General features: G+C 39.4%; 1 protein-coding gene across 1 annotated transcript in view; it reads right to left on the bottom strand.

Annotated features, from left to right (window-relative positions):
- Positions 1-27,856, bottom strand: part of NBAS (NBAS subunit of NRZ tethering complex) — a 347,509-nt gene that overhangs the window by 35,304 nt on the left and 284,349 nt on the right. The gene's annotated exons all lie outside the window — the stretch shown is intronic.

Here is a 27,856-nt window from a genome sequence, read left to right as displayed (position 1 = left end):
CATTGTTCTACCTAAATTGGCAGCATCTAATCCTCATTCACTGGAGAAGAAAATTTGGATGCTGATTTTTAACTCATGTTTGCCACACAGAGCAGCTGTTGACTAGCACATATTTCTCCACATATTCCTATAAAGAAAAAAAAATTCCTCTCCATCACTGGCACACCATGCATCTTTACTCAGAAAACAAGGCTTATTCTACAATTTACTTTCGTTCCCCTGAGGCTTTCAATTGAGGACAGGTTCTATTAAATATAATTACTTTCTGAAGCTCTCCTGGTAAAAGTGCAAGGTAAAAAGGTCTGGCTATTAAATGAGAAGAAGCTTCTTTTTAAAAGTTTGGCTATCACACAAACAGAACTTCTCAAATGATGTATCTAATTACTGTCAACCTGACACGTTAAAATTTTTGCCAGTTTAAAAAATAATTTGTTCTCTAGCACCAAGATAGCTTTAAAATAGAAATAGAAATTCTTCCTCTCTAACATTAGAACATTTTTATACTGAAAAATATTTTCCTCCAAACCTGGAAAAGTTCCAAATCATCAAATATTACCTTCAGCTCAGTTACGATTCACAACATTAAATGTTAATTTTTTTTCAGTCCAAAAGTGGTTCTAAAACATCAATTGGACCAAAAAGTTCTCCTCAGTTCTATAGGAACTTTAAAGGATTAAAGCTCATGTTCCCATAGTTTGAGTGACTCAAACAAGGGCAAAATTTTCAAGCAAGGTTGAAAAATACAGATTGCCCATGAATTTGTTGAAATGCCTACACAGTTTTGTGGCTTTAATATATTGAATGTCGACAGTTTGCTTCCAGCCCCAGGGTGCATCTGAAAATGTCTCATAAATAAAAATAATATCTGAAGAAGTATTATTTTAAAATACTGGATATTTAAAGTATTTAGTACAGGTAACTGGACATATTAAATAATACAAACGTCTATCATCTGCCTAGAAAGATGTTAGTCTAAGATTTCAAGTTCATTACTCATATGGTACCATAATATGAATGTCACTGCCATTATTAGAGAAACAAGTGGTATTAGAGTGAAGCTTCATTTTTCAAGAAATAGAAATGGGGACATTTTTCATCCAAAACTTTTTCTTTGGCTGGAAAAGTAGATTTTGGGTTGAGAAACATTCTGACATTTTGCAAATTCATGTTGATTTTGGCAAATTGTTTTGGTTGAAATGATAAATAGAAAAAATATTTAGGAAACATCAAAATGGTTCATCTTGATAATGTCAACACAAAAGTTTTCAACTTTTTTGGCCAGATTTGCAAGCAGACTTGGGTGCCAGTGAGGCGGTGGTGCCCCCACCTTACATTGAATAGCCCGTGTTTAGGGCACTCACTCCAGATGTGGGAGACCCAGGTTCAAACTCCCCGTCTGGAGCAGGGATCTGACCCCGACCACTGCTGCATGCCCTAACCACTAGGCTTTAGAGTCACACATTCTCTCTCTTTGGCCCAATAACTAGTCAAGTATTTAATATAAAGTGGACCAGGTTTAACTGGAGAAACAGAGAGCCTCACCCCCCAAAACCCCCAATAATCTGAGGATTAGGGCACTCACCTGGGGGTTCTCTACTGCAGAGTGGGGATTTGAAACAGAGTCTCCAACATCCCAGATAAGCGCCCTAAGCACGGGGCTATTGGGTATCAGGAAGCAGGGCACAGCAGCACAAACTCCATTACTTTGTGACTCTAGCCCTTTATTTCCTTTATTTTTACTAAAAGAAATGGTTAACTGTGGCTAAACCAAAACACAACATTTCATTTTGGGCTGAACAGTTAGAATGAAATAAAATTTTTCAGATTTGTTCGATGCACCAAAAAAATTGCAGTTTTGGTTTGACCCAAGCTGATTTTTTTAAAACGGTCAGTAAACAACAACAAAATCAGTTATTCACTCAGTTCTAAGAGGAAATGAAAGGATCTACTTGTAGATGTCTGAGGAGCCAGAAGAGGGTGATTAAATGTAAAAGAAACAACAGGAGGGTAGAGGAATGGTGAAGGAAAGGTGGTGTGATGTGAAAGGTAAGAGGCAGATGAAAGGCATGCTTGCCTCTGTAGAATTACTAGTTTTGTCTAGACTCACTAAATAAAAATGTATTTTTTCCACTTCAAAGAAAAAAACACTACAATTTTGTCTTCTTCAATCTATCACATGATTCTTCCTCTTCCAGTCATCACCTATTGCTAGTGCATTGTTACAGGATGGTAGTTTGAAATCGAGCTCAATCCTAAGTATAATGAAAAAGCTAAATTGCATTACGATGGCTATAATCACCACTATGGCTACTTTTGCCTTTCTTGTTTTTTTTTTTAATTTGAAGAAAGGTCTTCAAAGGTGGGATGAGATCTTGACATGAACTTGTCTCCTGTCCACAATATTCACTGGCAGAATCTAGACATGCCACTAGACATCACATTGCGTTGATTATGCTCGGTTCGTGTTTTTAAGCTTTTCTCTGCAACAGTAAGGGCTTAAAAACTCACTTTTTTTTTTTTTTTTAAATAAAAGCTGATATTCTCATGTAATCATATGACTCCATAAGTTTAGGGCCTATAGTGCTTATGCCATAATCCATCCAGGATGGCCACATATATATGCCATGTTATGCACATTTCTTAAAAGTTTTCCTGGATGACTGCAATATTAAAAATGCATTAAGCCTCAATCCTGCAAAGATTTAGGTACATGCTTCACATTACATACTATAAGTAGTCCCACTGATTTTAGTGAGACTATTCAGCATGTAAATTTACACATCCTGTGGAGCACCTGACAGTTTAATGTGTGTATAACTTTTGTGGCATCATGGCAAGAAAAATCTGCAGATAATATAGCCCACTGTATTGTAGGAAGATAATCTTTCCTAGCAGCAGAAAAAGAAAAAGCCTACAAAGGAAGTGGGTGTTGTTAAAAAAAAAAAAAAAAAAAAGACAATGTGGAAAGACTGATTTTTTAAAATGCTTTCCTGACACTACACAGCACAAAAATAAATGGTAAAACATACTTACTAAGGGAAGAGATTACTACATATAAATACTAATAAAAGGTAAATCACAATGCACACAAAAAGTGAGATTGTTTTACATAAAAGACAAATAAGTTGAAGGTAAAACCTTGAGACCCCTTCTCAGTTAGACAGTGACAAGTTTCTCTGCCACACTCTTTAAAACTCCTTGCTCAAGAGGCTTCTGATACCACAGTCACCGCCAAACTAAACCAAACCACAATCTATTCACAGTGACATCTAATATCACAAGATAAGAAAAAGGTTGTGTACCAAGGCATCAAATGATAGCATTTCTGAGTGCAGTTTACCAGAGAGATAAGTGTCCTTCTCTCAATGCTAGAAAATAATGCAGCATTATCAAGACAACTTAAGCTTCAGATGTAGTAACAGACAAACATTTGCATGAACATTTGTTTCATGGCAGATGTTTTATTATTCTCAGAAGTAAGATTTTCGTTTTTGATAAACATGAGAGATCCAGCTCATTTTGCCCAAATTCCTCATTAACATTATCATCTTTTTAAACAACAATAAAACAATTTTTGTTCAAGTTTTACTCCTATATATACAAATATTAAACACAATGGGTGCAAGTTGGCTTGCAAAAGGAATTAAAAAGTGGTACTCATGAAAGTTTATGGGAAGATCAATAGGAATCAATAGGAAAAACTATTTCACTAGGAGGGCGGTAAAGCACTGGAATGGGTTACCTAGGGAGGTGGCGGAATCTCCAATTTTAGAGGTTTTTAAGGCCCGGCTTGACAAAGCCCTGGTTGGGATGATTTAGTTGGGGTTGGTCCTGCTTAGAGTAGGGGGTTGGACTGGATGACCTCCTGAGGTCTCTTCCAACCCTAATCTTCTATGAATGAATGAATGTGGGAGAATGGCAGAGAAGGGATTTGAATCTGGTCTCCCGCATCCCAAGTCAGGACCCTGACCGCGTAGCTATTTGTCTTTTCTCTCCCTCTCCTACCACCCATGAGAAAAACCTTCAAAAGGTATGGGTTCATCCTGATATGTAACAGGAACATTTTGCAATCTCAAAAAGTTTTTCCAGATCAGAAAACTGATTCCCACCCAGCTGTACTCTAATGTGAAAGTATTTTACAATTTACTTTGCAGAACCTGCAAACATTTATTCAGTTGCTAAATGGCAAGTACATGAGTAAATTCCATTGCTTTCAAGGGACTACACACATAGTTAAAATTAAAATCATGTGTAAGTGTTTGCAAATTACTGGTGATCTTCAAAATATAACTTGATTATCACATCTAGACAGGAACACATCTAGATATATATGGAAGTGTGTGCAGTGGTTGATCGACTTGCAACAAAAAAGTACTTGTGGCACCTTAGAGACTAACCAATTTATTTGAGCATAAGCTTTCGTGAGCTACAGCTCACTTCATCGGATGCATACTGTGGAAAGTGTAGAAGATCTTTTTAAACACACAAAGCATGAAAAAATACCTCCTCCCACCCCACTCTCCTGCTGGAAATAGCTTATCTAAAGTGACCACTCTCCTTACAATGTGTATGATAATCAAGTTGGGCCATTGGGAGACAGGCCAGTCCTTGCCTACAGACAGCCCCCCAGCAACCACAAATACTCACCAGCAACCACATACCACACAACACTTTAAAGCTTATGCTCAAATAAATTGGTTAGTCTCTAAGGTGCCACAAGTACTCCTTTTCTTTTTGCGAATACAGACTAACACGGCTGTTACTCTGAAACTTGCAACAAACACTACATACCAGTTGCTTGAATCAAGGTGGCTTGAGGAGACAGCACAATGAAGAATATTATTTTCTCCTTCTGCCTGCTTTTGCTTTTATCTATTCTCAAGGTTTCATGAGTTGCTTTTGCTTTTAGCTATTCTCAGGGTTTCACGAGTTGGTGGCCATGACTGCTTATGATATCATAATGCTGGCCCTATCCCAAAAAGTTAACTTTGGCTAATAAATGGACCCACTTTTTCCCCAGCATTAATCAAGCCAGTTAGCCAAACATGTTTTGGGAATTCCAGAGCGTACTGATTATTTCTGTTGTATTCTGCAACTACTACACCATTTCAAAAGCCAGAATTTAATTTTTCTTTTATCTCTGATATGTCATGTCTGTTGTCTTGGAGCATAACCACACAATACCTCATTGAATTAGGTGACTTTAGCCATCACAGCAGCTATATTTCTTTAATACGTACAGTCTGCTTATCAGTAACAGATTCACTGGATTTGACACAGCACGTTCAATCATCTACTCATATACAGAAATAATCTTGACCTTGCTGCTTCTTGTATATCTGTTGAAAACTAAAATAACTACCTGAATACAAAAAAGCTGCCATTGGAGTCCAGTGTTTTATCAAACAACCTACTGCAGTTCTCCAGTTTTATTACTAATGCTCAATTGCATCACATAAGTTTTCAGGGGCGTTTACTTCATATTTTCAGCAACAACAAAAATTGGTTTCATGTGCAAAAACATGAAATAGGAGTTTCAGATTTTTTTTGTAATTGTACCAATAATAAAAGCAATTTAGCATGTGTCTTTCACTTTTCTAATCCATTCAGCTTTATGGTATCTGAGCACAGATTGATCTGAAATTCTACCATTTACTAGATACTCTGAGTGCATGTTCTTTGCTGCAGGTACAGGGATAAAAAGATTTTAGTGCATTTAATGATCAGCACTTCATGTAAAGCACACTTTTTTAAAAAGTGGTATACATTTTTCTCTGTCACCTATAGAATAAAGGTGTTAGATGCCATAAGACTTCAAAGCACTGACATCCTCCAAGATATTTGCTATCCAGTTTCAATGACTCAAAAGTTTGACCTTTTTCTCATAGCATGGCTATTGCTTTATGTATATTCATCGTATCATGAGACTCCTGAAGATGAGTCAATATGTGAACAGTTCCTTATAGGTGGAATCTGTAAAAAGCTGTTGACACTGTAGTTTTAAAGGTAATAGTATGCTGTATAAATTATACAATTATCGACTTTTAAAAAATCATGGGCAAATAGTTTTTCACGAAGCCAAAGATGGCAAAGGCAAAGATGACAAAGATTATGGCATTGTATTGTAGTGGGTCACTCCCTCTAGTTTGTTACGTCTCTCTCTCTTTTTATTTATTTATTTGTTTTTAAATTTTAGCCAACACTGTATGGTGTGTGATACAGCATGGCCAGAGGGCAGCAGGAGGGTGATAGAGGGGAGATATGTAAGCCCCAGGATGATGGCAGCCTTATTCCCTGTAGAGGGAAGAGAGGTTGCTATAGATTAATTAGAGCACCTGAAGCCAATTAGAGCACCTGAAGCCAGTCACCTGATAAAACCCCCCTGCTTCAATCAGACACTTGGAGGAGTTGAAGTAGAGTGGTTTGGTGTTGGAGCAGAGAGCAGTTTGAAGGAGAGCAGTTTGGAGGGAAGCAAAGGAGAGTTTGAAGAAGTGCTGTTGCGGGCCAGAAGACTAAGACCCTAGGTAAAGGGAAACCCGCCTTGTGCAGAGCAGAGGAACTCCACAAACACAAGGGGTTGGGAGAAACTTGGCCCAAGCAGAAAGAGGGCAGGAAGCCCCACAAGCTGAAGGGATGGAGAGGGAAGTAGACAAGGGGAAGGAATTGCTAGTTCAAGTGGTTTGCCATTATCCCTAGAGCCCCTGGGCTGGGACCCAGAGTAGAGGGTGGGCCCGGGTCCCTCCCTCTCCACTCCCCTTCTCTGCGATACTAGTGGGACAGTTAATACCCCAGATGAGGGGCGACAAACGGCGCCCTGAATCCCCCCAAGAAGAGAAAGCGCGGGACCTATCATAGCAGTGCTGGCAATTTGCCACAGGTGCTTATTCTAAATTGTGCCCATGAGGCACAGAAATCCATTATATAAAGTTTCCCTGTTCCTAAAATATGGAAACATCTGCTAAGGTTGTAAATGCTGTGTTGCCTAAGTCATATAATTGGAGAACCTGAAGCTGGTAACCTGGAGATACCTTTTGCCGTAAAACGGAATTATTGAAAAGTTACAGTGAAAGGGAGATGATTCAGTCAGACAGACCAAAAAAATGCAGTCTACTTTGCACTACACTTATCAACAGAGTTGGAGAGCATCAAAGTAAAGTAGAGCTTTTTTGTATTGAAACATGTTCAGCTCAATACATTTTTATTCTTATAAGGAAAGGAAAACTCTTGGTTTTAGTGGACATTGTTTGGATACTACTAATGTTCTGAGACAAATATTGGTGAGCACTGGCAGGGGAAGAAGATTCAGAACCCAGATGAATGTTTTCCTTTATTATAATTGCCTGGATGTTACAAAAAGATATATCTTTGTTTAAAATCCATGCCTGATAGATAAAACACAAATGCTTCTGCCTTACTGTCTTGGAGTTTCAACCAACAACTTACTGATTTACGTCTTTGTAAATTCATTTTATTACTTTTACCAGATTGTAAATGTAAACATCTCAAAATATTCGCATATCCTTGGCTGCAACGTAAATTTGAATTAATATGGCATTAAGAACAGAATTGCTGAGCAGGAATTTGAGCAGTATCGCTACAATACATTGTAAGTCAACCTGAACCCCTGCTAAAATGCATTACATTCATATTTATTACCAGCTGCTCGGCTTTCAAAACAGTGTGGATGTTGTAGGGGCTATATTTTAAAATACTATGCTAAAATAACATGAAATATTTTTCTTTAGTCCTAGAAAAAGCAAAGGAAGAATTCAGGAGCTAAAGCTTCTATTCAGGAAGCTGAACACTGTGCTTAGGTATTGCAGGGTTCTAAGAGCAATAGTGGAAACTATTATTTGTATTACTACTTAAAGACACCAACCCGCTAAGTACCATGTAAACACAATATGAGCCAGCGCCTGCCGTGAAGACCTTACAATCTAAATAGATCAAGCTGACAAAGGAAGTACTATCCTTACTTTACAACTGGGGAAGTGAGTCACAGATATAGTTGCATGGGAAGTCTTTGGTACAGCCAGAAATTGAACCCAAATCTCCCCCAAGTCCCAGTCCACTAGATCATCATTCCTTACATTACCCACTTGGGGTACATTCTCGACTATATGCATAAGATAAGTCACTATGCAAGCCACTTCATGCATAGAGCCACATGGTTAAAAAGCTTGTTGCAATTAATTAATTAATGCCCTACGTGGGCATTAAAATGCATGAACAAAACAGGGTGAATTATGGGTGGAGAGGAAGGCTTTAAAACATGGGATTGGTGAGCAAAGAAGTCAAAATAATATCCAACTGTTCATATTTATTCACCATTACTTCCATACAAAATCTGTAAATTCAAATCCTTTATTGGTATCCAAAATACTGAAGCTGCCTAACTGCATTGTGAGCTCCCTCAAAGGAAATTCGCCTATAGCCAGGAATGATCAGTTCCCATTGTCTAGCCTGAACATAACAACTTTGGTATACAAATCTAGCATTCTCTCTTGAACCATTGTTTCCTACAAAAACCCACACCCACGGTCAAGTAAGTGTTCGCGTAGTGAGTCATCGGCTGTTCAGGAAGATATACTGTACTTCCCTGGAACAGCATGACTCTAAGTTCATCATCCATGGATTAGCCCTTCTATGATGTTAGCTTTATACTTTTCTTTTTTATCCGTTGGAAGATGTTCAATAAAAGTTGTCAAAAATGCGTGTGTGTGTAGGTGGCCAGTAATGCAGAATAGTTTGCTATTCAAAACTGGAGGGTCACCGAGGAACAGGCCTTCCTGCCAAAAAGGTCTAGGCATTTCCAATCTTTATCATAAGGGGTGGTCCTAGCCAGATGTTGCTTTCCCCTTTGATTAACTGGCTTCTCCACCAATGAATTGGGGTGGGGGTGGGGGGTGAACAACAACTCGGCTCCCTTAGCTGGGATGTAGTACTTCTTCTCTGATCTTTTACAAGAAGGTGGAGCTGTAGTTGACATCTGCCAGGTAGTTTTTGCTGGGTCCATCATGGCAACGTTGATGGGTAGTGCAATTTTGGCAGTAGGAGATGTATGGAGAATATCTGTCAGCTTATGCTGTGTCTCCAGCAGCTCTGCCAAGGAAATGTTGAGGGAGTCAGCCACTCGTTTAAATAATTCCTGGAAGGATTTAAAGTCATCACCTGATGTGGGAGGAGGAGACATTATTGTTCCATCAGGAGACAAAGAGGAGATGTGGATTGGTGGGATGGTGTCACCCTCTGGTGGCTCTTCAATTGCTTCTATATTGGTGCAGCAGGTTGTGCCATTGCGCTGCTCGGTGCTGAGGTTTCCTTCAGCTTCCTCGGTGCTGAGGTAACAGGATTAGCTTTGTTAAGTGTGCCTGCCTTAGAGCTAGACCACGGGCGGGTCTTTTGCTCCTCAGGCCGTCCCGGTGTCGGACGGTCCTGGTGCCTCTCAGTTGGGGGCTCTGCGTGCCAACAGTACTGGGGCAGATTTGACGGTCAGAGAGGCAATTCTCTCTGAGGCGAGGAGTGAGAGTGCTTTTTTGTGGCTTTGTGTGGGACTGGGTCCTTTGCAGCTGTTTTTGAAGAGGATCCCATATCCGATGCCACCGTGGGTGAGTGCTGGTGGGGAGGGGTCCTGTGCTTAGGATCAGAAGCAGGTTGAAGGGATTTCTCCATCATCATAAGTTTTAACTGGAGATCCCCAGCTTTTCTAGTCCTCACTGTCAGCTTTTTGCAGTGGTGGCACTTCTGTGCGATGTGTGTCTCTCTAAAACAACGGACACACTGCGAGTGACCGTCTGAGACTGGTATTGACAGTCTACAGGTCAGACAGCATTTAAAACCTGGAGAACCAGGCATGTCAGAGAGGCTGTTCACAAAGAAGGAATGGGAATAGTCCCTTCCAAGTGTCTCTGTACTGTGAGGCGGATGCCCGCCGGAGGGGAGGGGGAATGGAATTTTTTTTCAATACAGAAAAAATGAAGGAAGAAGTAAATAAAGAAAGAATAAAGCTACAAGGGTTGAACTAAAGGAAAGTAAGGTTTTTGAGGGTGCTGCTGTTGTTCTGACCGAAGCCAATGGCGGTACAGAAGGAACTGGGGGGCGATTGGCTGCGCGCACTGGGTAGCCGCTCAGAGCGGGGCGAGACGGCTGCCGCGTGTGCGCGGCCAACTGGGGCACTGCTACTGCAAATCTCCAACTAGAAGCACTCGGGTGCACAAACATCTAAAGTGGAGCACCCACAGGGACACTCCTTGAAGAAGAAACTCTGAGATATCAGGGATTCCGGTGGAGTCTGGAGACAAAAGCACTGATAAGCCCAAGCAGAGAAACGCTTCCATTTAGCTGAGTAACAGCTTCTCCTAGAATCTTTTCTACTTTGGTGAAGGATGAATTGCTTGATCTTGGAACATGAGTGTTCTATCTCGGATGCCCATCCAAAAACTGGTTCTCATTTCCAGAAGCCCTGGATGGGGTATGTCACCTTGTCCCTGTGTCATACTAGAGGGTCTGATAATATGAGTGTGACGTTGCACCCCATAATGCTTTACGGAAATATGCTTATGAATGTAAATATGACATAACTGGAATATGTTTTATGCTACACATGCCATGTAACATATCTCTGCAAAGATTATGATCTACTGAATATATTCATCCTATTTGTATGCATGTATCATTTTTGTATTTGAAGTTATGAATATTGGCTGTGTACTTGTTTGTTTTTAAGTAGCTTTAGTAAGGTATTTGGGCAGCTTCTTTAGAAAAGAATTTGCAAGTTAAGTGCCCAATCAAGAAACACTTAACAGATAATGGATCTTGGAAGGCTCCAATCCACATAAGAAGTCTACTTGAGGACGTTCAAGGTAGCATGCGAACAATGGCTGCTACCTGTAAGTTCTGAGTCATGCATGGACATGTGACTCCAAAACTCCATCTTGTTTACCCACAAGAGAAAGTCTATTTAAATCCCTGGGAGACCCCTCCATTTTGTCTTTAGCTGGCTCAAGAGATATCCTTTGGGGGTGGAGAGGCTATCTAAAAGAAACTTGAACAAAGGACAGTAACCACGGCGGTGTGAGTGATTGCTAGACCCAGACTAGAAGGAGGCTAGTCTGTAAAAGAGGCTTATTGGAACATCTCTGAAGGTGAGATTTTATCTGTATTCAGTTTCTTACTGTATTAGACATAGACTTGTGTGTTTTATTTTATTTTGTTTGGTAATTTACTTTGTTCTGTCTGTTATCACCAGGAACCACTTAAATACCACTATTTGTATTTAATAAAATCACTTTTTACTTATTAATTAACCCAGAGTATGTATTAATACCTGAGGGGGCAAACAGCTGTGCATACCTCTCACTCAGTCTTATAGAGGGTGAACAATTTATGAGTTTATCGTGTAGAAGCTTTATACAGGGTAAAATGGATTTATTTGGGGTTTGGACCCATTGGGAGTTGGGCATCTGAGTGCTGGAGACAGGAACACTTCTTAAGCTGTTTTCAGTTAAGTCTGCAGCTCGTGGGACGTTGTTCAGACCTGGGTCTGCGTTTGTAGCCAGCAAGCGTGTCTGGCACAACCAGGCACTGTTCTGGAATCGCAAGCTGGCAGGGAAAGCAGGGGGAGAAGTAGTCTTGGCACATCAGTTGGCAGCCCCAAGGGGGTTTCTGTGATCCAACCCGTCACAATGGGGACAGTCATGGGTGGTCACCTTGAGAGTTTCAGCTGATCCATGAACCAGAACTGTCTTGACCGTTTGGGCATGATGAGGATGACTCAACCTCTGTCTTGAGGGATCTTCCAGAAAACCTGTGACTTCAAAGGAACTGGAGGGAAAGAATATTCCAGGTGACCCTTCCATGACATCAGGAGGGCATCTCCCAAAGAGTTCTTTCCTGGGGCTGCTCTGGTACAGTACCAAGGAAGCTTCCTGTTTGACTTTGAGGCAAAAAGATCCCAGGATGGCTTTCCTCATGGAGCGAAGATGTTGCTGAGAAATGAATCGTGAATCTCCCATTCGTAATTCACAGAAACTTGTCTCCTCAGGGAGACTGCTAGGTAATTTTGAAACCCAAGTAAGTATGCAGATGATAGAGTTATGTGATGTTTGATGCACCAATTTCAGAGAGTGATTACCTCTATGCACAAAAAGAAAGCTCTCATTCTCCCTTGCTTGTTTATATAAACTACTTTGATGTTGTCTGATGTTATATAAACATGTTTGGATTGGATGAGTGGCAGGAAGGCATTGCAGGCCCAACAGACCACTATGAGTTCTAATAAGCTGATGTGAATTTTGGGCTTCTGGTAGGTCCAGATGCCCTGTGCCATATAATCACCCATGTGTGCACCCCAACCCAGGAGGAAAGCATTGGTAATTAAGGTTGCCTCAGGTGTTGGTGAAAGGGACTCCTACCAAAACGTCTCCGGTTTTGTCTACCGGACAAGAGAGCCTAATACCTTGGGTGGAATTGTGACTTTGGCCTTTATGGTACCCTTCTCTGGTGAGAACACCGAGGAGAAGCCAGGCTTGTAGGCTTCATAGCTGTAGCCTGATGAATGGTGGTCATGTGTGTGCAAGAAGCCATGTGGCCAAAGAGGTAAAGGCAAGTTCTGACTGACTTCCTGGGTCTAATAGTGACATGGTGGATGACAGTGCTCATGATCTGAAACCCTTCAAGAAGTAGATGCCATCTTGCTGTATTTGAGTCTAATGTCTCCCCTATGAAGTCTATGCACTCCATGAGGGTCAATGTGGATTTTTCATGACTGACGCAGAACACAGGTTGACTGTGGACATCCTTGTAGGAGTGGCCCGTGAGAACCCACACATCAAGGTATGGGATGACAGTAAATTCTTCCCTTCTCATCCAAGCAGCCACCTGTGAAGAAATTTTTGTAAACACTGTGTTCTGTAGCCATGTCAAAGGGAAAGACTCTGACTTGGCAATGGTCTTGGTCATAGAGGAACCTGAGGAACCTCCCGCGGGGTGGATGGATGTCTATATGAAAATGTGTGTCTTTCAAGTCTAGAGGTGCGAACCACATGACCTCCTTTAGTGAGGGAATTATTGATACCAAGGATATCATGTGGAATTCTGGTTTTTGGATAAACTTGTTTAACTAATGTAGATCAGTTTAAAATATCTCAATTTTGATCACCTATACATAGAAAGGTTGTAGAGAAAATGGAAAGGATCTATAGGCGAGCGACAAAGATGATCAAAGGGATGGAATGCAAACCACATGAGCAAAGTCTGAAGGAACTGGGTATGTTTAGTTTGGGAAAGAGGAGATTAAGGGCAGGGACATGATAATGGTCTTCAAATACTTGATAGGCTGTCATAGCAAAGATGGAGAAAAGTTGTTCTCTCTTGCCACAGAGAGCAGGACAAGAGGCAATGGGTTCAAACTACAGCATAGCAGATTTAGATTAAATCTCAGGAAAAAAAACTTCCTCACTCTAAGAACAGTAGGACAATGGAACAGACTGCGTACAGAGAGTGTGAAACCTCATTCACTGGAGATTTTCAAAAGGAGCCTGGATCGCCATCTGTCTTGGATGGTTTAGCCACAACAAATCCTGCATCTTGGCAGGGAATTAGACTAGATGACCCTTGTAGTCCTTTCTAATTCAATGATTCTATGATATGATCTGCTTGGGAGCTTTGAACAACTTCATCATTGTTTGTGAGTTAAGTGCCCTGTTTGAATGGGAAACTTCTCAAGACATCATATACACAGAGGTGCCCATGGGGTATCCATAGGCATGAGAACAAACAACTGTAGACAACTTGATTATGTGAATATTAGTCAATTGATACCACTCATGCAGATAATTGAATTCCAACAAACTTGCCCCAGTCAGAAAAACTCTGTCCCATAGATTGATCATTTCTACTATCAGATGAATGATGACTTGAGCTGCTAATTTGAGACCTTTCTTTCTTCTTTAAACCTCTCTTCTGATGAAACTGCAGGTAGGCAGGCTAGAGTTCTTTGGGTAGAATATTCCACTTATTGGAAAGATTAGGCATAAAGTAACATGCAAAGGAAGGAACAGATGTGAATGCCCTAAGCACTTAGGCTATTATAAGCAGGATTTTTGAAATAGGCCAAAAGGAAGTGTCCACTATCAAAAATGCATAACAAAGATATTAAAATATAAATATAATTTTTTAAAAGAAACTTTTGGAAGAGCTATAAACTTAATCTCCAGGGCATAAATCAGATTCTAGCTACTGGGAATAAGAAGAAATTTCCTTAAGGGCAGATTTTCTTGCACTTTCCTCTGAAGCATCTGGTACCAGACACTGGATAGTGCACTAGACAGACCACAGGTCTGATCTGGTATAATTCCTCTGATCCTACTGAAGTTCCTTAATCACAGGTGCTCACCACTTCTGAAAATCAGAACCCTTATTCAACTGTATATAGATATTGCAAAGCTTTCCATAATCTTAGAAACCACAGACTAAAGACTGCTCACACTAAAGTCAGTGAGTAAGGAAAACAAGATCTAGCACTATTCGAGCTAAAAAGAACCTAATAGTGAGGTATTAAAGAGAGCCTAAGCCATATCAAAAGGTGCCTTGTCTTTGTGAAGTTAGCCAAGAACTGTTTTCTCTAAACTCATTTGTGTATAGTTTAATACATTATCTGTTTGATATGCAGCACACAACCAAACCTTTACTGGGGAATGTATATAGATTCAGTAAATGTGCATGCATGGTCTAATGCATAAAACTGATTAAATGTGGGCAGAATGTAAAATATATCTATCTGTATTCTGTAAGAGCCCATCTATGGTTTCCAGTCTGCAATCTTGGCACAGAAGTAATTTATATATGTAAGACTTTATATTTAGGGTACATTTATAAGCAGTTTAAAAAGACTAAGATGATTAATAGATAATTTAATAAACATTTTAAAAACCTGTATCAACTGAGTGTCAATTGACAGGTAAATAGGCTGCTTTAAGCCATCGCTTACAACCATCAACACCTTCTACTGATGTGCGATGTAAACATCTAAAAGGATGTTACTCACATCTAACAGTTATTAATCATTTATTAACCCTTTATAAACTATTTATAAAAAGTATATATCCTTATTTAAAACATGAAGTGGAGCTGAAAACCCTATATAGACTCACAACCTTTTTCCGTATAAAAAGTACTTCTCTCATACTGCTAAGTTTTAGATACAGATATTTAAGCCTCTCCCCCAGCACCTTTTTTGTATAGGAAGAATGAAAAATAATGGGGGTGATAGGGAATATAAACTGCTCTATTAGTGCTGTTCTAAAGGATAAATAGTTTATTTTATCACTTTCATAGTAGGATGTTATATTCGAGAAGGCACTCAGGTCAAAGATTTCAAGTTAGGCACCAAAACATAAGAATGGCTATACTGGGTCAGACCAAAGGTCCATCCAGCTCAGTATCCTGTCTCCCAACAGTGGCCAATGCCAGGTGCCCCAGAGGGAGTGAACCTAACAGGTTATGATCAACTGATCTCTCTCCTGCCATCCATCTCCACCCTCTGACAAACAGAGGCTAGGGACACCATTCCTTACCCATCCTGGTTAATAGCCATTAATGGACTTAGCCCCCATGAATGTATCCAGTTCTCTTTTAAACCGTGTTATAGTCCTTGCCTTCACAACCTCCTCAGGCAAGGAGTTCCACAGGTTGACTGTGCGCTGAGTGAAGAAGAACTTCCTTTTATTTGTTTAAAACTTGCTGTCCATTAATTTCATTTGGTGGCCCCTCATTCTTATATTATGGGAACAAGTAAATAACATTTCATTATTCACTTTCTCCACCCTACTCATGATTTTATATACCTCTATCATATCCCCCCTTAGTCTCCTCTTTTCCAAGCTGAAAAAGTCCTTAGCCTCTTTAATCTCTCCTCATATGGGACGCATTCCAAATCCCTAATCATTTAGTTGCCCTTTTCTGAACCTTTTCTAATGCCAGTATATCTTTTTTGAGTTGAGGGGACCACATCTGTATGCAGTATTCAAGATGTGGGCGTACCATGGATTTATATAAGGGCAATAAGATATTCTCTGTCTTATTCTCTGTCCCTTTTTTAATGATTCCTAACATCCTGTTTGCTTTTTTGACTGCCACTGCACACTGCATGGACTTCTTCAGAGAACTATCCAAGATCTTTCTCCTGATTAGTTGTAGCTAAATTAGCCCCCCATCATATTGTATATATAGTTGGGGTTATTTTTTCCTGTGTGCATTACTTTACATTTATCCACATTACATTTCATCTGACGTTTTGTGAGATCTTTTGGAAGTTCTTCACAGTCTGATTTGGTCTTAACTATCTTGAGTTAGGCTTCATTTTCAGAGGTGCTAAGTAGCCACAATTCCAGCAAAAGTCAGCAGAAACTCTGGGTGACCACAAATTTTGAAAATCAGCCCATGTATTGAAGTACCTAAATATGGATATATGTACTTACTTTTTGGCACCCAAGATTTAAAAAGATGCCCTTTAATTTTAAGCTCTTATATCCGTTTCAGGCATTTCTCCCTTCAAGTCCATACTTTTGCTATTTAGGCATTTGCTTATGAGTAATACTAACATTAGTATGTGCACGATCCCAGTATTCAACCCGTGACTATCAACACAGCAATTACATAAAGTCCAATGTGTTCTAATCTATTTTTGCTAATAGATTAGAAATATTTTTTAAATTGTGTTTGTGCAAATGAATATTTGTCAAACTTAAATTTTCTATCATAATGACAACTTGCAAGTGTGCCAATATGACAACACGGGTAAGGTAAAATGCTTATGCATTTTTATACTGTGTTAAAAAAACAACAACTACACTTTCTGTGAATAATCTTAAAGTTTTTCATGCTACTGATCCAAATGCAGATTCTTATTCCAGGATCATATTAGTAATTTGAAAGTATATTTCAACTTAACACTCCTCCAATTTGTATATGCATTTGTGATTCTTAACAAGAGCACTTTGGTATCAAGCTGATAAACACCACAGAATTTCCCAAGGAAGATAGTTATAATATAGTAAGTTTAAAAGTTATTATATTTATGGATAAAAAAAGCTACTCAGCACTCTTTCAGATAACACAGCATATGTCATTGCACAGCTATGGCAACCAATTAACTTTTTTTTTTAAAGCAAATGGTAATTCATCGAATGAAATCCATATGAACTGAAAGTAAAAATTAACCCCTACACAAACTTAGCTCCATACTTATATATTACATCAGGACACAAAGGAAAACGAGGACAGAGATATGATAGGCTGCAACTTCCTTAACTTTAAAATTAAAGGGAAGAGGATCATCCCCCTTCACCCCCCACAATCTATGAGGCATTAACTGGGTTCAGTTCAGAGATAAATGGCCTCACACCATATAACCAAGGAATGAGGGTTGGCTCTCTTAGCAAACCTCCACTGCTCAATTCATAATTCAGCCCAGTACTGAATCACTCCTTCCCTCCAGCAAGGATGAAATAGGGTACTGTGAAGGGGAGCTCAGTCTGCCTAGATTTAAGACCTTCTTTTGCCTCAAGTTAATAGGAGCCACCAATTCCCTCCCGAGACCCATGATCTGGTTTACTCCAGTAGCTGGACCCTTGAAGCCTCTTACCTCCTGACCTGTATACAAGTTGTGACAGTATTCCTACAGTCCCCCTCCATATCTTCCACTTTTTGTTTTGTTTGTTTAAAATGATTTCTTTTATCCTTATTATCTCCATCTATCTGGCCTCCAGAATGCTATGAGGAAGGTGAGAAAGTAACAGTAGCTGAGCCACTAAGTAATAATGACTGCAGTATAATTAGCAAAAAGAACAGGAGCACCTGTGGCACCTTACAGACTAACAAATGTATTAGAGCATAAGCTTTCGTGGTCTACAGCCCACTTCATCCGATGCACAGAATGGAATATATAGTAATATATATATATACACACATACAGATAAGTTGGAAATTACCATACAAACTGTGAGAGGCTAATTAGTTAAGATGAGCTATTATCAGCAGGAGAAAAAATGGTAATATGCAAACTAGATACCATTAACTTGGGCTGGAATAGAGACTGGGACTGGCTGGGTCATTACACATATTGAATCTATTTCCTTAAGTTAAGTATCCTCACACCTTGTCAACTGTCTAAATGGACCATCTTGATTATCACTACGAAAGTCTTTTTCTCCTGCTGATAATAGCTCATCTTAACTAATTAGCCTCTCACAGTTTGTATGGTAACTTCCAACTTATCTGTATGTATATATATTTCTTCTTACTATATGTTCCATTCTATGCATCCAATGAAGTGGGCTGTAGCCCACGAAAGCTTATGCTCTAATAAATTTGTTAGTCTCTAAGTGCCACAAGTGCTCCTGTTCTTTTTGAGGATTCAGATTAACACGGCTGCTACTCTGAAACAGTATAATTAGGTTCAACATGCAAGGGACAAGTAAGGTACCAAAAAGGGACAAAGGGACACTAAACTTTAAAAGGGAGATTTTAATAAAATGAGAACTTTGGTCAAAAAGGGCCTAAAGTCCAAATGACAGTAAGTAGAGGCGACTTAGATACTACTTAAGGGAACAATAATAGTCTCAGAAGAAATATGCACTGCCGAACAAAAAGGAAAACAGGAAAGCAAGGAAGGCACCAATATGGCTAAATGGTAATATTTTAAATTTTAGCCAAATCAATTTTTCAAAATTTGGAAATCTGACCCTAGTGAAGGGCAACAAAAACAGAAGCATAATTTACAGGAGGAAATCTGGAAGAGAGGAATGAGAAATTTCTTACCTGATTTGTTTTCCTGTTAGCTGCATCTTTTCAAATTCATTACTCAGGGGCTAATGTCCCTTCCCCTTTCCCCCCCCCCCGCTGGAATTTATAGGTGGTTGAATGGTGTTGCTGGAGGCTCCAGGACTAATTTCCGCCCTTCAGCTCAGGCCACCAGAAGAGAGGTTCCACAGCTACAGAAACACTCCAGCAATCAGCTATAGCAACTATATAATGTATTAAATTAACATTGAGACAACACACATCTAAGTCTCCTTTGAGAAAAAACGTCCAATATATATTCTGGTCGTTTACCAGAGTACCAGGATGGGTTGAATTCAGAGAGAAGCTGCTAACAGAAAGAAAATGATCAGGTAAATTATTTCTTATTTTGTTGCACAGCTTCTTTCATCATTCATGGGATATAATGGGCAATGAATTGCAGAAGTGGGGAGGAAAAAGATAAGCATAATTTAATTTAATTATATTATTATAGTAGAGAAATATGCTAGAATGGACTCCAACCAAACCTTTTGGAGAAACTCTAGTATAGCTGATATCGCCAGAACTTTGGGATTATTATTATATTCGTATGACAATAGCATTTAGAGGTCACGATGCCATTGTGCTAAGCAGTGCACAGACACAAAAGCAGTCCCTGCCCCACAGAGCATTCTGTTTCCCCTCACACTAAAAACATAAATTTGACCACATCAGTTAATGAAATATCCTGGTTGAGTTCTGTCTCGATATCTAACTGAATCAGAGGTTAATGGAGAAGCCATTTTGAACTACACGTCTCTTCTGATGCCCAGGGTCTTAACTATAGATGTTCTCAAGATGAATGAAGGAGTCTCTGCTTCAAGAGGTTTGGTGTTTTCTGCAGACCGAATGTGGGGTCGTTGGCTATCTGGCAAGCCCAAAGAGCCTTCTGGGCCAGGACTAAGAGGACTTCAACCCTCCCTTTTCCTCTTTTCTGTATCCCATATGTGAACTGTCTTAAATACAGCATATTCTTCTCTATCCAGGGCTTTATTTCCATTGCCAGAGTTTTTACCTCTGCTTACTCCCTGATTTCAGAAGGGATATAAATACTCATGCCCTCAATCATAAGTCAATCCTTCATGGGAAGTAGGAGGAGACTCTCTGAGAGTACCATATTTGCCTGCAATGTTGTGTCTTTCATCTTCCACTGATGCAGCTGTTACAGGTCACTGTCACTGCTAGGATACTGGACTCGATGGACTACTGGTCTGATCCCATGTGGTCATGTTTGTGGATTTTGCTTTTTTAAAATGCACGCAGATAGAGGTGTCTAAATGAACTGAAGAGATGTGTACTGAGAGAGTTTGGAAATTTGTCTTCCATAAATGTCTGCTTCAATCATGAGTATGCAAGGGTTTCAAATGAAAGTTGGGTTGGATTTCAGCATGTTGTTTGAACTTACCAGCCCAAAAAGGCACACTGCTGTTATGCCAGAATGATACCTAAACCTGCATTACATCAACTGCGCAGAACAAATGGATAATTTAAAAAGCGCTAAGTCAACAGGCACAGATGGTATACATATAGGAGTTTTGACGGAACTTAATTATGAAGTAGCTGAGCTGCTAACAAAAATATGTGATCTCATTAACACCTACTACAATTCCACAGGACTGGAGGATAGTGAATATTGTACCTACATTTAGAAAAAGCTCCAGAGTCACAGACAAAATTACAGACTAATTACAGAGACATTATGACTAATAAGCTATACATGTGTAGCTGGCACACTGGCTTAAACAATTATTAAAAACTGAATGACAAAAATATAGAAGACCATGATATAATAGAGGCTAACCAGTATGCTTTCTGCAAAGGAAAACTGTGTTCAATTAATCTATTAGAATTCTCTGAACACATCAGTAAAGTTAGGGATAAAGGAGAACCAGATGACAATTTTGACTTTCAAAAGGTCTTTCACAAGATTCCTCACAAGAAGCTTCTCAAGAAACTAAATTATGCGGTGAAGGCAAAGTACTGTCATGGACCAAAAAAGGTCTAGAAGACAAAAAAGTTAGGATTGAATGAATGGTCAATTGAAATGGCAAACGATTAATAGGTTCAGGGTTCTGTTATTTAATATATTTATTAATTTTCTAGTGGGGAGGAAAGCAGTGAAATGGCAGACGATTAATAGGTTCAGGGTTCTGTTATTTAATATATTTATTAATTTTCTAGTGGGGAGGAAAGCAGTGAAGTATCAAGTTGCAGATAACACAAAGTCATTAAGACTGGTAAAGATCATAGAGGACTGTGAGGAACTTCAAAGGGACCTAAACTAAGTTCGGTGAATGGGTTATATGACAGAAGATGAAATCCCATGCTGATAAATGCAAAGTAATGCATATTGGAAGGAAAAAATTAAACAACTCATATCTTACAAGGTTCTAAATTAATTGTATCAACTCAAGAAAGTGACCTGGGAGTCACTGTGAACAGTTCAATGAAGACCTCTACTTCATCTGCAGGTGCAGTCAAAAAAGCAAACAAGATGTTAGGCTGCATAAGGAATAAGATTGTGAATAATACAAAAATATTTTGTCATTATATAAATAAATACTGCAACCCATCTGGAATACTAGTCACCTCATCTCAAAAGGTATATTGCAGAATCAGAGTGGGTTCAGTGATAGTTGATAAGAATGATTATGGGCATAGAAAAACTTTCATATGAAGAGAGATGAAAATATTAGAAGTGTTTGCTTTAGGAAAAAGACAATAATGGAAACATGATAAAATATATAAAGTAACAAATGGTAATGAATCTTACGGAGAAGGCAGACAGTGAGCTTCTAGTCTCTCTGTTCCATAACACAAGAGCAAGGGGGCACATTCATTGAAATTAACAGGTGGGAAATGCAAAACAGGAAATACTTTTTCACACATAAAATTAGACTGTGGAACTTACTGTCACCAGGTGTTGAAGCCAAGAATTTAGCAAGATTCCAAAAGCGATTTATATGTATATGGATTACAAGAATATCCACAGTTATAACAGCTATTGTTTACAAAAAATTAAAACTGATGTGAAATCTCATGCTTCAGGTTTTAAATCAATTTCCAGAAATAAAGGATAAGGAGGTGACCTAATGTGGAGACTAGATTATCTCACATCTGCTTACTGTGGGGCTCTTTCATCTTCCTTTGACGTATCTGGTGCTGGCCACAGAATACTAGATAAGATGGTCTGATCCAGTATAGCAATTCCTATGTTCCTAATGTTTTCAGGAAACCAGGAAATGCCCATTTTCCTGCCACTCCGATTAATATACTCCCATCCCCTAAGAGAATGGGAAAGGCATTTGTAAATTATCTATATCTACATCCACATTTCAAACCAACTTTCATATATTGTGCATTCAAACTGTCCCGTATCTCTTTCTACTCATTTCATCTGATGTTTTGCTTGAGTGCATACTGATAAATTTTCCATTTGCATATTATAGGAACTGTTTAATGAATCACATACTTGAATGTGATGTTCTCGGAAGCAATCCATGCTGCACTTTTTCACAGGGAGAAACGGCATAATCAGCAAATTGAGTTTATTTGGCTGGTTTTTTTTTTTTTTTTTTTTTTTTTTTACAGTTTAACATTAAAAATCTGCAAGTTTCTCATTTGACTTTTTTTTCCTTCGGTAAAGACACCTACACTATAAACAACTGATTCAAAGCAATGATAAGCAATTTCTAATTAATTCATTCACTAAAAATGGATTTGGTCATTAAGTCTTATGTATTAAGTAACGTTTCAGAGGTTGCAAGATGTCAAAAGTTTCTCCTGAGTGAATGGCTCATCAGTCTTATGCCATTAAGGCACGTCAGCTTCATAGCCAACGTTACACAAGGGAGTGATGTAGCCAGAACGATGTCTGATGGTCTCTGACTGCCCTATCCAGATGGATAAGGCCACTCCGCAGCTGGGTGAACTGGCCTTTCAATGTGAGATTGAGCAAGACTTTAACCCAGGACCTTCACAACTGTAGTTGAGCGCCTTAACCACTCAGCAACTGAACAAGACGGCTCAGGGACAATTGATATAACGCCTTCACAACTATTTTGCCAGTTCAGATTCAGTCAAGGGCAGGAACAGCCAAAGACCACAACTATCTGATGGTGTTCACATCAAAGACCTCCGTCACTCAAGAGAGACTGGACAATAATTCAGTATGTTCTTTCTAATTAGGTGTTGAGATCAATATGCACTGCCTTTGTCCTCTACATAGCTTTTCTGGATGGGTGGTGGAGGAGACGGACATCTTCCAGAATGAATTTCCACGAAAAGCATTAAATTAATGTGTACATTAATGCAACTATTTAGAAGATCCCTCAGTTCTTTTTATTACACACACACACATACTTCATGCCGCTTTTCAAGGCTATAATTTTAAAAAACAGGAGCCTAAAGTTAGGCTCCAAATTCATATTTAGGTACCTTCCTGATTTCCAAAAATGGCCTCAGGAGCATGACAATGTAGGATATACCAAAACTGAAGGAAACTCTAAATGAGATTACCTTCTCTAAACTACGCATGTTATTTGGATTCAATTCACACACAAACACAAATGACAAATGTTATTCTTATAATGATGATTAAACAATCCTACGTGCTCACTACTTATTTTAAAATAAATATTGGTTTGCATACAGAACCTTTGCTAAAGCTCTTATATTCCTACAGTAGCTTCTGCTTGCCAGGGTAAAGCTCTAACTTTTTACTACTGTAAATTATATAGCATTGGTGACCAAATTGAATGACTGATATGTTCACACATGTTCCGTAAGTAGACATGATACCTACATTAGTCATGTTGTTGGAAATCATAGAATCACAGAATATCAGGGTTGGAAGGGACCTCAGGAGGTCATCGAGTCCAACCCCCTGCTCAAAGCAGGACCAATCCCCAATTAAATCATCCTAGCCAGGGCTCTATCAAGCCTGACCTTAAAAACTTCTAAAGAAGGAGATTCTACCACCTCCCTAGGTAACGCATTCCAGTGTTTCACCACCCTCCTAGTGAAAAAGTTTTTCCTAATATCCAACCTAAAGCTCCCCCACTGCAACTTGAGACCATTACTCCTTGTCCTGTCATCTTCTACCACTGAGAATAGTCTAGGACCATCCTCTTTGGAACCACCTCTCAGGTAGTTGAAAGCAGCTTTCAAATCCCCCCTCATTCTTCTCTTCTGCAGACTAAACAATCCCAGTTCCCTCAGCCTCCCCTCATAAGTCATGTGTTCCAGACCCCTAATCATCTTTGTTGCCCTTCACTGGACTCTCTCCAATTTCTCCACATCCTTCTTGTAGTGTGGGGCCCAAAACTGGACACAGTACTCCAGATGAGGCCTCACCAATGTCGAACAGACGGGAACGATCATGTCCCTCGATCTGCTGGTTATGCCCCTACTTATACATCCCAAAATGCCATTGGCCTTCTTGGCAACAAGGGCACACTGTTGACTCATATCCAGCTTCTCGTCCACTGTCACCCCTAGGTCCTTTTCCGCAGAACTGCTGCCTAGCCATTCGGTCCCTAGTCTGTAGCGGTGCATTGGATTCTTCCGTCCTAAGTGCAGGACTCTGCGCTTATCCTTGTTGAACCTCATCAGATTTCTTTTGGCCCAATCCTCCAATTTGTCTAGGTCCCTCTGTATCCTATCCCTACCTGCCACCGTATCTATCACTCCTCCTAGTTTAGTGTCATCCGCAAATTTGCTGAGAGTGCAATCCACACCATCCTCCAGATCATTTATGAAGATATTGAACAAAACCAGCCCCAGGACCGACCCTTGGGGCACTCCACTTGATACCGGCTGCCATCTAGACATGGAGCCATTGATCACTACCGTTGAGCCCGACAATCTAGCCAACTTTCTACCACCTTATAGTGCATTCATCCAGCCCATACTTCTTTAACTTGCTGACAAGTCCTTATAAACTCTATTATTTCTCATTTATAATGGCAGGGAATGAGTTATCTATCCTCAATGGATAAGCTAAAATTTAAAACATGAAAATTCTAAGATACACATTTTCTCTTACCCAAAAAATATTGAAAGAAAATGTCAGTATTTTGACCCATATTTTTCATGCACCAGTTAACTAGAAAATTACAGAACCTGAAAAGCTCAGATAAAATTTATCAAGGGGATTAAAACAACACATGCCTCCTCCTGTCAGTAGCTGTGGGATGCTACTGGAATGTGAATTAAGGACTCTCAAGCCTTTGAAAAATGAGGACCTCTGAATTTTTAATTTTGTTAACTAATCATTAGAGAACTCGAAATTGCTGTGTTTCTGACTGTTAGATAGGTAGCTGTCTGCCTAAAGTACATTTTTAATTTTGCACGAGCTGGCCTGTTTCCCAGCAGCATATTGATTTGTGGGACCACTACTTATAGCACCTTGAGCATAATTAAATGTTAAGTCCCTCTCTGATGTGTGCAAAGCCCAACTAAGAGGATTACTAGACATACTGAGGGTGGCTTTCACCCATTTTCTGGTAATTGAACATTGCAATAACATTAAACTTATCTTTACTTAATAAGAATACACATCCATCCTTTGCAATATCTGGTGTCCCTTTAGGTATTGGACAGGGATTGGGGAAAAGAGAGGACATTATAAAGGAATGAAAAAATTATCAAAGAAGGATAAACAATTTTTGAAATAATGTGACACTGAAATAAAATTGAGATATTTTGTAACTATTGAAAGAGCAGGCACCCCACGTCTGCAATGATTTAAATGTCAACTATTACAGAAGTCTCAAAAATACATTTCTATCTGCAAGTCCCAAGGTGAAATGGGATAGCAATTTTTCACTGACATCTCAAAGGGCTTTACTATTTCAGCACTATTTTGCCCACTCTATTCTGAGAAAGGTTCACATTATAAATGAGAGGGGCAGTCTTGTTAAATACAAAGTAGGAATAGTAAAAAGGAGGTAAGAAAGCAGCATAGTCTAGCAGTTTGGGCACAAGTCTGGAAGTCAGAAATGCTGAGTTCTATTCCTGATTCTGCCACCAGTTCATTATATGACCTTGGATAAGTCACTTTAGCTCTGTGCCTCAGTTTCTCCATCTGTAAAGTTGGGACAGTCATTCTGTAAAGTACTTTGGGATCTTTGAGTAAAATATAAGCGAGAAGTATTAACACCGTGCAATAGAAATATTGCTAATATATGCTTTGCTTACCTGCGCATTCCTACCACACATACAAGCCAACTGCTCTCTTCTCAGTTTCCAGCAAAAGATGTAACTGCTTGAGCTCTGTAGTGTGAACTTTTATCTTTCTAAGATTGTACTTTACTAGTTTACCATGAAACACTGTGACAAGTAACTAATAGGACATTTTCCGTACAAAGGGATGCAGTACAGTGTGTGATAAACTATCTTTGCTTTTTACTATATGTGGTCACTAACTTGCTAATCTGCAAAATTTGATGACTCAAGAGATATCCCACTATCAGTGTGGATTCATTGAATTTGTGAAGGCTCAGGAATTAAACACCAGGCTTATTTACCCTCATGGTGTCTCCATTTCCTTTTTCAAATACAACAGCTCACTCAGTACCATATTCTGGGTTACTCACCAACCAATGATGTTACATGCACACAAAAAGGAAGTTCATTAAATTGTTTTCTTTAGCAATGGTAAAAAAAAAATGAACTTCAACTGATACCTGCTAGACATACCAGCCTGTCACTGCTGAATCATTTCACTAGTTATTCAGGGTAAAGCACCCCAAAATTCACCAGAACCAAAGTTTTGAGCCTGCTGGATGATCCAAATGTGTACATTATCGCATCTACACTGTAATGATATGAATACTAAAACTCGTTCAAAATTATACTAAGAGGTGTCCTTTGACATACTCTGTATCAGGAATGGGAAAAGTCTAAAGAACAGCTATTGCTTATGTCAAGTACACAAACTGTTTTTATAACTTTAAGAAACAAAACCCATTGCTTATTAGTTCTGAAGGATTTGAGCTTACTGGGTACCGAGTACACCCTTGGCTGTTTGTTACAAGATATTACTAGACTCTTTCGTAATTATGCCTTGTTTGCTCAGCAGCTGAAGAGTAAAACATTGAAGGGGTAGATGAATTGCCTTGTGCTTTGAGGGGTATCTGACCTGTAGCAGCATTTTTGCATGATAATTTTCTATGCTTTCCCCTCCCCGTACTAATAATAGCTAGAATAGTTCCTTCTACAAAGCACGATATTTTAAAGAACCTATACTATATTTATCTATTTCACCTTTCTGTGATGAGAACAAGAATGGCACACATTCCTCTCTCTTCCAAGAAAAAAATTACATTCGGTTTTGTAAAAGGGAAGGAACTACAGGCAGTTCCATCTCCTACCAGGGTCTTGTATATTTGTGTTACATAGTTCTTATAAAGATGGGGCGTTGTCTTCAGCCATACAGCTACCATCCTGTTGGATCTCACAAACTCAGCAGGGTTGGCATAGGTAGCTATTTGGATGGGAGACTACTAAGACATTAGTAGAGGTACTACTAATTAGAGGTACGGGAAGGAAGTAGCGAACCAATGTCCAAACACAATCATAGAAGATTAGGGTTGGAGGAGACCTCAGGAGGTCATCTAGTCCAACTCCTTGCTCCAAGATGTTAGAGGGCAATATACTGCAAGAGGTGGTCTATTTCATCTGAGAGGAGCAACACCTGCAAGAGTCTCAACACAGAAAAATGGCCACTTTCTGCGGGAGCAGGAGTGTTAACTCTGACATACAACTAAAATCTCTCCCGGGTACTAAAATTCCTCACACAGTCTCATATGGATACTTACTTTTTCTGCATAGCCTTTCCTTGGCTGATGTGTAGCATAAGTGTCTGTTGTTATAGTGCTACTGTATTTCACCCCAGATATCAATCAGTTTCAGTACTGTGTGAAAGTAAATCATACATACAGCATTTAGGGCAACACTCACTTAAGCTGATGCAGGGATGCATAAACTGTATCCTCCTGCATCAGGGAGGCCC

This window comes from Natator depressus, chromosome 3 (genome assembly GCF_965152275.1).
Source record: "Natator depressus isolate rNatDep1 chromosome 3, rNatDep2.hap1, whole genome shotgun sequence".
NCBI lineage: Eukaryota > Metazoa > Chordata > Testudines > Cheloniidae > Natator > Natator depressus.
Note: the sequence above shows the minus strand (reverse complement) of the source record. Positions and strands in the feature narration are given on the sequence as shown.